This window comes from Gossypium hirsutum, chromosome D10, assembly GCF_007990345.1.
Source record: "Gossypium hirsutum isolate 1008001.06 chromosome D10, Gossypium_hirsutum_v2.1, whole genome shotgun sequence".
Taxonomy (NCBI): Eukaryota; Viridiplantae; Streptophyta; class Magnoliopsida; order Malvales; family Malvaceae; genus Gossypium; species Gossypium hirsutum.
Genome location: NC_053446.1, coordinates 50,283,033 through 50,293,825, shown reverse-complemented (window position 1 = coordinate 50,293,825; position 10,793 = coordinate 50,283,033).

Sequence of the window (10,793 nt, the reverse complement as noted above, 5' to 3'; positions counted from 1 at the left end):
ACATTATTTCTTATTTCTATAATCAATTTCACATTATATTAACTTTAGTCCCTAATGTATCAAACTATCAATTTAGCTTTACAATTAGTCATTTTCACATCTAAGCTTAAAAGATATCAATTTAACATCTCAAACTTTCAATTCTCAAAAATGAAATCTTTCAAAACTTTAAAAGTTTTACAAATTGGTACATGAGCTAGCTAAATCTAGCTTCATGACCTCAAAAATATAAAAATTACAAGAAAATGACTAAATTGCACTAACCAATTTGTTGATTAAAGCTTCAAAACCCTTTGATGGCATCAAACCTTTTCTCTTTCTTTTTTCAGTTCGGTGGAGAAGATAAAATTCTCTCTCCTCCCACGAGATTTTGCTATTTATAGTGATATTAACATGTTAATTATGTAAATTAATCTTACTTTAATTAAACTAAGCTTATTTTAATCTAATTAACAATCATATCAACTTACCGACCACTAAATTATGAATAAAAATTGTCTAATTGTTATTTTAGACCTTTGATTAATTACAATTTAAGTCTTTAATTTATTTTCTAATTAAAAATCTATAGTGATTGGATTTTACAATTTAGTCCCCAAACCTTAATTAATCACTAATTCGACTAAATTACTTATCTGAAATTCAATTCACCTATAGGATAAAAATATTTACTAATTCGATTTACGAAAATGAGGTCCAAAAATCGCATTTTTTGACACCATTGGAAATCGGGTCGTTACAGTATCTTTTAGTTTAGGATGAGACTGGGAGGAGATTCCTAGCTAAGACTGACAAACAATATAATCATAATAGATTAATTAGCTTAGTTAGTAATCCATGACTCATTCAGCCATCATTTCAATCCATTTGGTTGCACTGATAATTTTCAACTCAACTAGATTAGTAATTTCTTAACTTGTAATTAACTTGATAAACACATTTACCAATTTTGCAATCCCTTAGGTTTGATTTTTGGAATACTCAAAGTGTTACATTGTACCACTTATAAATATTACAACTCGATACCATATGCCTGCAGTTAAAATCGCGCTTTTAAATTGTTTATAAAATTGTTTATTTTCTGAGCACGCACGCATGCGATCACGTTGGCAATGTAGCATCAATCACAATAGTGGAATTCATATCCCAAAAAAATGAGTAAATGATATCCTCTTATTGGCATGAAATGATAGATGAAAAGTAAATGTGGTCATGGTTTGTTTGTCTTTGTGATAAACAATTTGATTACTATTTGATAGTAGTTGACTTTTCATAAAGAAAGATGTAATGGTTACCATGAGATTAAATAGGATCATATTGGCAGAACAGATTTATCCAAAAGATATTAAGGATATCCTATGAGAGTAACACACTTATGACAAGATTATTGGACTAGGACTGATTAAGTAGCTTTAGTAATTGTATGTAATAAGGAAGTGCTCAATCACAATATTATAGTGGAATGACTTCGTGACTAAATGACTTCGTGACTAAATAAGTGTATAATTAATAGGCAAAAAATTGGAACTTAGTTATAAATTATTTAAGCCCTAATTACGTATGTCCAATCAGTCCCTCCACTAGCTTGATAAAACTAGAAATGAATTGCATGTAGAATCAAATAAAAAAATGTATGGAAATGATAAAATTAGAGAAATAGGCCACATTTGCAAATGAATATGTTTTCTCACTGAGTACAAAAATGACTTGAGAATTAATTTAAGGATTTCGAATTATTATTTAATTAAATAATTGAAGTTCGAATATGAAATTAAATTAATTAGTAATTGTGAATCCGTTGAATATGAAAAATAAATATATTTTCTCATAGATTCTTTTACCGTAAAGTTGTCACGACTTTAACAAAATTAAAATTAGATTGAGAAAATTATTTAATTGAAAAATTAATTTATCTAATTATATTAAATAAATAATATTTCTTTTAGGAAATAGAAAAAACATGTATTGGGTTAGATTAAATTGTAAAGTGTTGGGTTAAAAGTCTAAGAAGAACATATAAATAGGACCTATTACAAGAGAGGTCTAAATCCCCTCATATAACATATTGGGAGGGTGTAACACCCCAAGCCGGCCTATACGTTACAACCAGATGAAGAAGTGTTATGTAATTTTTTAAGAATTTAGTTCTCATATAATTTTGAAATTCCTTTTCAATTCTTAAAATTTCGAATTATTTGAAAACATTCCTTGTCAAGCTATTTTATTGAAACATTGTTTGCTTATATTATAAAACTCATAATTTTGCAGCGGAAAATTCTTATAGCATTTATTTTTAAGCGCTCTCATTATTGCTTGAAATTCGTTACTTTTGCAGTAAAAAATGATTTTTATCGATAAAACATTTTAACGATATTTTATGCAATGCAAAAATAAAAACCTCAAAAACAAACGAAAATAGTTAAAAAGTCCAAATTTTGCAAAACACCAAAATTCTCAAAATTTAAATAATTAAAAATATGTAAGATTTTTTATAACCGAGTTCCCGTCGCACCGACCCGCCTAAGTCTGAGGATTGCCTGAAAATATCAGTTAAACAGAAAGTGAGTTTTCGAAACTCAATGTATAACGATTAACTTAAAATAACTAAAGCATATCAAATAGATTTAACAGTAATAGAGTCTTAACAAAACCGTACAAATACAGATATATTTTCCTACCCTCATCTGCTACACACCATCTCCGACCATCCCAGCATACTATATGGGATATAAAACACTCACCCATCCCTACACATCACTTAGTGTCATTCAAGACACTTACAGAAGAATTGCAAATGTGCTGCCAAATAAATAGGTGATACCGCCTTTTCAGATATACTTCCTCCACATAGTAAAACTCATCCCAATAACTGATACAGTATATATCAATAACCAATCATAAGCACAGTACATACATATAACATAACTGATGCAGAACATATATCGTACTTTTACTGGTTTTCCTATAGCCCATTACATAATTTACTCATCATATGACGTTTCAAATACAGAACAAATATCAAAATACATGCAAACAGTTGACTTTTTTTATATTTTTCAGTCCATTTAAGCACATACCAACCCCACGGAAGACCCACAGTCAATCAGAATGACGTGAACGGCTTTAGAGAAAATTTGAGAATTTTGGGCCCACATAGCCCAAATAGTCAGCCAGTGTGACCCACACGCCCGTGTGGTCCATACAGCCCAAATAGCCCAAACCGTGTGTCACATAAGGTCCAGCATATGACCTGTCACACGGTCGTATGTCGCACACGGCCTACTGCACGGTGTGGCGTCGACAGTGTTGCTAATCGACTTTTGCTGTTCGCAGGTTTTCAAGTTTCTCATTGCACACCTGGAGGTTTTTTGACATGAAGTCAACAATTGAGTACTCCCACACCTAAATCAACAGTTAACACAACCTAAATCAAAATCAATAACGGTTTGTGAATTTAGACAAAATTCACTCGCACATGACTAATTAAAACCCTCCAAAACATATTGAGAGCCGTTACCACTTAACGGACAACAACTACACAAATTTTAGGTCGCTAGAGGATCACCAGTCATCTCTCGAATGTCCCCTATAATGGAACTAATTAGATAACACCCACTCGAATTAACACCACAACCACAAAATTTCTAGAAATCCCTAAATGTCCAAAGACCACTTTCAACAAAAGAATAACAAAAATAACCAAAACCTTACCTCTTAACGATTTCCAGTCAACAAAACAGGGATTAAGTGTTACAAAAAGAATTTATCGAATCAAGAAAATAGTAAATCTATAATAGTGCGAAAGAATTAAGCAAGAAGGGTGAAACAAATTAAAAAATCGTGGAATTCGGAAAAGAAGGAAAAGGAAATAGGGGCAAAATACCATTAACAGCCTTTTTTTTAAAATTTACCGAAATGGTCCCGGTATTTTATTATTTACCGGAATGGGCCCTTTTCCCTGAAAATGCGTCCCCGTCAGCATGATGTCAGGGGACGTGTCAGTAAAACGCGTCCCTGGGCGTGCTTTGCTTACGTGGACCCAAAACGCGCTTACGAGGACGCGATTTGTTGCCACGTAAGCAAAGCGCGCTGACGTGGACGCGTCATTTTTTTGACCGTTGCCCACCCTCCAGCAGTAAAAAAAAAAACCTATAAAACCCCCCACCCTTTCATTTTTTTTCACAAACTAATCCTCTTTTAATTATTTTCTCAATTTCCTCTCAATTTCCTCTCAATTTCCTTCCAAATTTCTCTCAAATCCATATTTAATTTTAATTTTCTCTCAATTTCCTCTTAAATTTCTCTTAAATCCCTATTTTTAATTATTTTTAAAAAAATTAATTTTTTTAAATCGTAAAAATTTGTACGAATTTAGCAATGGCTGGAGAATTGATTCGTCTTGATAACCAGCACATGTCCGTCGAACAAATGTAAATGGTAAGTGTTAAATTTATTTTTTAAATATTATTTAAGATTTTTTTATTTATGTATTTTTAGATAATTATTAATTTATTATTTGTTATAAAAGTTTGTAGATCGGATATTGGAATGCTATATCCGGAATATGCATGGTCCTCCATCACTGTTGGTAGAGAATTACCTGCGGGAAGCGGGCTTTTGGCACGTGGCGACGGTAGGCCAGGGATGCAAGTTGGACCCGAAACTTATCAGTGCGTTGATCGAGAGGTGGAGACCCGAGACGAACACATTCCATCTTCCATGTGGAGAGTGTACTATCACTTTAGAAGATGTCAATCTGCAATTGAGATTGCCGGTGGACGGGTACCCACTCACCGGGTCTGTTCAATCTGGCGATTGGGGAGCGGTGTGCTACGAGATGTTGGGCGCTATTCCGGAGAAAATTAACAGAGGTCGGATCGAGATGGGCTGGTTATGAGACATATTCCCGGATCCATATGATGATTCAACCGAAGTAGAAAGAATTTGATATGCTCAGGCATACATTCTTCAGATAATTAGAGGTTATCTGATGCCGGACTTGTCACGGAACCTCATACATCTAAGATGGCTGTTGAAACTCGTTGATTTAGAGCAGCTGGTGAATTGAGTTGGGGGTCTGCTGTCTTGGCAACATTATATTGGGAGATGTGCGGGGCGACGCGACCGAGTAAAGCGAAAATCGGAAGTTGCCTATCACTACTACTGTCATGGGCATGGTTTCGCTTTCCATTTCTACGTCCTTGAGTGGACCACCCATATACATTCCCACTAATAACGAGGTAAATTTTATATTAGATTTTTACAATTATTATGTAGATTTTTAAAAATAATAGTATGCTAAAAATTTATTTAATTAGGTGGAACCATCCGAAAAATTATGCTCGATTACCTACCTCTCTTGAAGATATACGGCTTCTATTAGACCAACAATCGGAAGCACATGTAAGTATTAAATAAAATTTATATTTCCATCATTAGCTAGTCGATTGGTATTTAGTATTTAGTATTATGTATTATGTATTATGTATTATGTATATAACTAATATTTCTATCATGTTCATATAGTTTCAATGGACACCATACGAGGATCCGACAATTCGGGCAGTAATTCTGGATGAGTTCTTCCAAAATCCAAATGCTTGGCATGCGAAAGTCGCGTTGATCAGCTATGCGACCGTGGAGATGCACCAGTCAGACAGAGTGTTACGGCAATTTGGATGTAGACAACCGATTCCCGTGGCCCCTGAGGTGTTTGATGATCACCACAAAATCGACCTACGGTAATTGCATACGGATTGGCCGAGATTCTGGTCCCACTACATCCAAATGTGGGAAGATCGGTATGATTATATACCTACTCTGGAACCGATCATCGTTCCAGAGTTAGCCTGCGTGCCGAAATACATGCCATGGTTTAGGATCCATAGCAAGCCATATTTACTGTCGATAGAGGAGAGGCAGCGGCAATTACGTGTCCAAAGGGAACGACGTGGGCCTTTAAATCCAAGACGAAGGGACTACGACGCTTGCTCATCAACATGGCCCAGACATCCACCCGGCCCATCATCAGCGGCCATTCAATCACCAGGCCCAGCGAGAGCACCGACACAGTCACCCGACCCAGCAGTTCAACCAACGATACCCACGGCACAACCTTTTCAGATGATGCCAGGTGCGTATCCTAGCCCTTTTATGTATCCTAACCCTTATATGTTTCCTTTTTCGAGTCCTATGGCAGGTTGGAGCCAATGGCCTGGTTCATCTTCATTTTCTGTTACACCGAGTTAATCGCCGATGTATAGGCCAGCGTCGCACGAGGGATCGCAAGAGGGGCCGTCGAGTAGTTCTTTTTACTAATCCCCATCACCGTATGGGTTTCAAACATCATCGATGTTGGTGATGCAAACACCTCCACATTCACTATTCTATCAAGGTGGCTTATCATCCCAACACCGGCAATCAGATACCCTACCGGAGGAACCAGAATCCCCGCCAGAGCAACCACAACCCCCGCCGGAAGTTGGACAAAGGAAGAATCCAGCGCGTAACCGTCGACGGCCGCCATGTAGCACTGAATTCGGCGGGCACGGAGATTGATTCGTATTTTAATATATTTGTGTAAACATTTTGAATATTTTGATATTATTTGATGTAATAAAAATAGAAATTTATTTGAGTTATTACTTAAAATCCCTAAACTAATTTATTAAAAATTTATAAATTTATAATTTATAATTTAATTAACAAACCCTAACAAAAACCCTAACCCTAACCCTAACCCTTAACTTAAAACTCTAACCATTAACTTAAAAACCCTAACCCTTAACTTAAAAATCCTAACTGTAACCCTTAACTTAAAAACACAAAAACCCTAATCTTAACAAAAACCCTAACTCTAAACCTAAGCCTAATATGATATAATTTGATAAATTTACTAACAATTAATACAATTAACAATTAATAATTTGACTAACAAAATGTTAGATTTTACAAAATGTTTTGACTGGTACTAACAATTAATAATTTGATAATTTTACTAACAATTAATACAATTAACAATTAATAATTTTACTAACAAAATGTTAGATTTTACAAAATGTTTTGATTGGTACAAAAAAATATAATTTGTTTACAATGACATTCAACTATTGCGATTTGGGCATGATCGATTTGTATGGCCTGGATTCCTACACCATCTGCACAACTTATGTTGACTGGCTGTTTCTCGGATATCCATATTGTTACGTATTCTAGTCGAGCAAGGTCGACCCTTTGGTTTGCGACGCAATTCTCTATCCGGTAACAGCTTAAAAAGAGCAAGAGATACGGGCGGCCACTTACGTTCATCTGGGACCGGTGGGAAAACGTGTCTCTAGACGTTGTACATGTTTTCTAATTTGTACACTTCGTCCACATAGCTCATCAGATCCAGAAAGAGATTCTGACAAGCTGCAATAACATGAGCGCATGGATAATGAAGTGCATCAAACATCCCACAGTCGCAAGTTCTATTTCGCAATTGTACACGATATTGCCCGCCAACAACACCTTGGTACGGTCTGTTAAACTCTGTCATGTGAAACCATAAGTTGTCTCGATCGTGACACACTGTGTGCATGGTGTTCGCCCGCGCCTTGGCCTTGTTAGTTTCTTGCACTACCTTACTGCACCATACATGGCCTCTCTGCATCTGGCCTGCATAACTCGCTGCTCACTTTGGAAATAACGCTGCCAAATAAAAATATGTCTCTCGCACAACCGATGTTATCGGTAGATGGCGCGTTCCTTTTAGAACAGAATATATGCATTCAGCCAGGTTTGAGGTCATATGACCATATTGTAGGCCGCCGTCATATGCTTGTGCCTATTGTTCGAAACGTATGTTACAAAGGTAGTCTGTGCCTTCTCCGTTAATTGAACGTAAAATTGTTAACATCTCGTGAAAACGGTCTTTATTTATTTCATACCCTGCCAATATAAGTTCATAGCGAATATTACATACCACTTCTTCATTTACAACTAATTCAAATTGACAAACGAAATAACACAGATAGAGACTAAATACCCATATTGGTCACTTGTCGATGTTCGCTCTTAGATGGATATTACTTGTAGTAGTTGGAAGCAACGTGCCTTAGGCAATATCGATGGTGTGTGCGCTGCCACAAGCTTTCCTGTCGATCAAATGCAGCTAGTATACCGGTGCCCCGATATGAAATAACACATATATCAGGTTGGGGGCACACATGCGTCCTTAACCTAGATAGAAAGAAATCCCAGTCATCAAATGACTCCCCCGGTGTTATTGCAAATGCAATTGGAAGAATTCTCCCACCGCCATCCTGTGCCACTACTAGCAGTAGCCGGTGAGTATACCTACCAAACATAAAGGTACCGTCAATTTATACCAATGGCTTGCAGTATGGAAATGCGTCTCGGCATTACTTAAAGGTCCAAAACAGGCGTTTGAACACTTGGCATCCACGTAGCAATCAGCCGTTGTAGTACGCATGTTCTATTTCAAGGTCTGTGATGGCACCTGAGACGTATCTCTCTAGTACTTGACACCACTGCCTTATTTCATTATATGAGGTGTCCCACCCACTATGCATCTTCTCCAACGCCTTCTTCTTAGCTATCCAAGCCTTGTGGTAAGAGGGCGTATACCCCATTTGGCTACGAATATTGGCAATTAACACCGGTACTGAAATCCTAGGATCTGCTTTCATCGTGGGCAGTATCAAGCTAGCTACCATAACTGAATCCATCTTGGGATGATCTTGTGAAACACCTATAAACGGAGTACATTAAATAATACAACATTACATAATAACAGTATTATTCAAAAACCGTCAATACTATACCTGCAGCACATGTATGTGGACCTTTGTACTTTTTTATCTCTCACAACCTTGTCCTTTTTCTCAACGAGGCGTAGATTTTCCATGAACATGTGTCGTCTTGCACGGCACACTTCGCCTTAAACTTATCAGATTTGGATTTAACGACGTGGTAGTTAACGCCGTTTTTTATGCTATATTGTTTCAAAGCACCAATAAAACTATCCTTTTTGGAAAACTGATTACCAACTTCAAATTCAACCAAATCTAGCCCCGAACTTGTACGATTATGCAACCGCTATGGTAGATCTGGAAACTCCAACGCATCATCTGCAGACAGATCGACATTATGCATATGGGCTAGAGGTGAGTATGCTTTGAATCGTGGATTTTCTTCTTCATCTAAACGCATCATCCCTTTTTCTGGGCATTTCATAACGTCCCCAATTGGATGTAAATTGCCAACCACTAGAACTTGCTGCCGTTCCCCAGTACGTATTTCCAGCATCAAACATCGAGCCACTGACGTACATGTCCCATCCACCGACAGAGTGTCTTGCAGGGGATGTGCATTCCACACCGCTACCAAACATGGGTTGTTCCGTGTTTTGTAACCCGCTAACTGAGTGTCGGCTAGGGGTCGTGTATACATCTCGAACACTGGTCGCAAGTACATCATGGCAATGTTAATTGTACATATAACTCAATATAAGGTGCTCCACTAGCAAGATGAGTCTGCACCATTGCCTCCAAGCTACGAGCACCTTTTATGTCGAACGAGTCATATGTCACTGAATCAACAGAAGAACAAAATCGATATGTAGTAGACAGAACTTTCATTGGCATCGTTCCGAAAATTTTATGCCTAATTCTTTTACGAAGTTTTGTCAAATCTATGTTCTGGTTAAAAACCAGTTGCACCGTATTCTCCGGAAAAAAAACAACACCGTTCTCGGTGTGGCAAACCTCACCATCATAGTAAATAGCAGCACTAATACGTTCACTCATATTTAATTTCTAACCTTCTTAGCCTCTCTAAATTATTTTTGTTGTGTAACTTATGCAATCTAAGAACATTTTTTGCCTCATTTATAGCCTCAGTCCAAACATGCTAATGTAGAAAAAGCGTGTCCACGAGGGCACGATTTCATAAATTCTTCTGATAAAGCATCCTGCTTGAAGTGTTTTTTATATTATTTGCTCAGAAACGTCAACTCGAAATTATTTTTTCAGGACCTACTGTAGCAAAAGCGCGTCCACGTGGGCGGGATTTCAGACATTTTTCTGATAAAGCATCCTGCTTGAAGCGTTTTTTATACTATTTGCTCAGAAATGTCAATTCGAAATTATTTTTTCAGGACCTACTGTAGCAAAAGCGCGTCCACGTGGGCGCGATTTCAGAAAGTCTTCTGATAAAGCATCCTGCTTGAAGCGTTTTTTTATACTATTTTCTCAGAAACATCAACTCGAAATTATTTTTTCAGGACCTACTATAGCAAAAGTGCGTCCACGTGGGCGCTATTACAGAAATTCTTCTGATAAAGCATCCTGCTTTGATTTTATCTTAAAAACCCATAAACACGAAACCTAATATAATTTTGAAAAAATTATAATTAATTTAATTAAAAAACCCTAAAACTTAATCCCTTCCTTGTTTAATTTTTTTCTCCAAAACCCTAAAAATCCTAAAAACCTTAAACCCTAACCCTAAAAACCCAAAATCTAACGTGGGAGAAACGGCAAAAACGCGTCCCTAGGGGCACGCTACGTGGCAACAAAATGCGTCCACATCAGCGCGCTTTGCCTACGTGGCAACAAATCGCATCCTCGTAAGCGCGCTTTGTGTCCACGTAAGCAAAGCGCGCCCCCAGGGACGTGTTTTGCTGACACATCCCCTGACATCGCGCTGACGGGGATACGTTTTCGAGGAAAATGGTCCTTTCCGATAAATAATAAAATACTGGGCCCATTTCGATAAATTTGAAAAAAAAG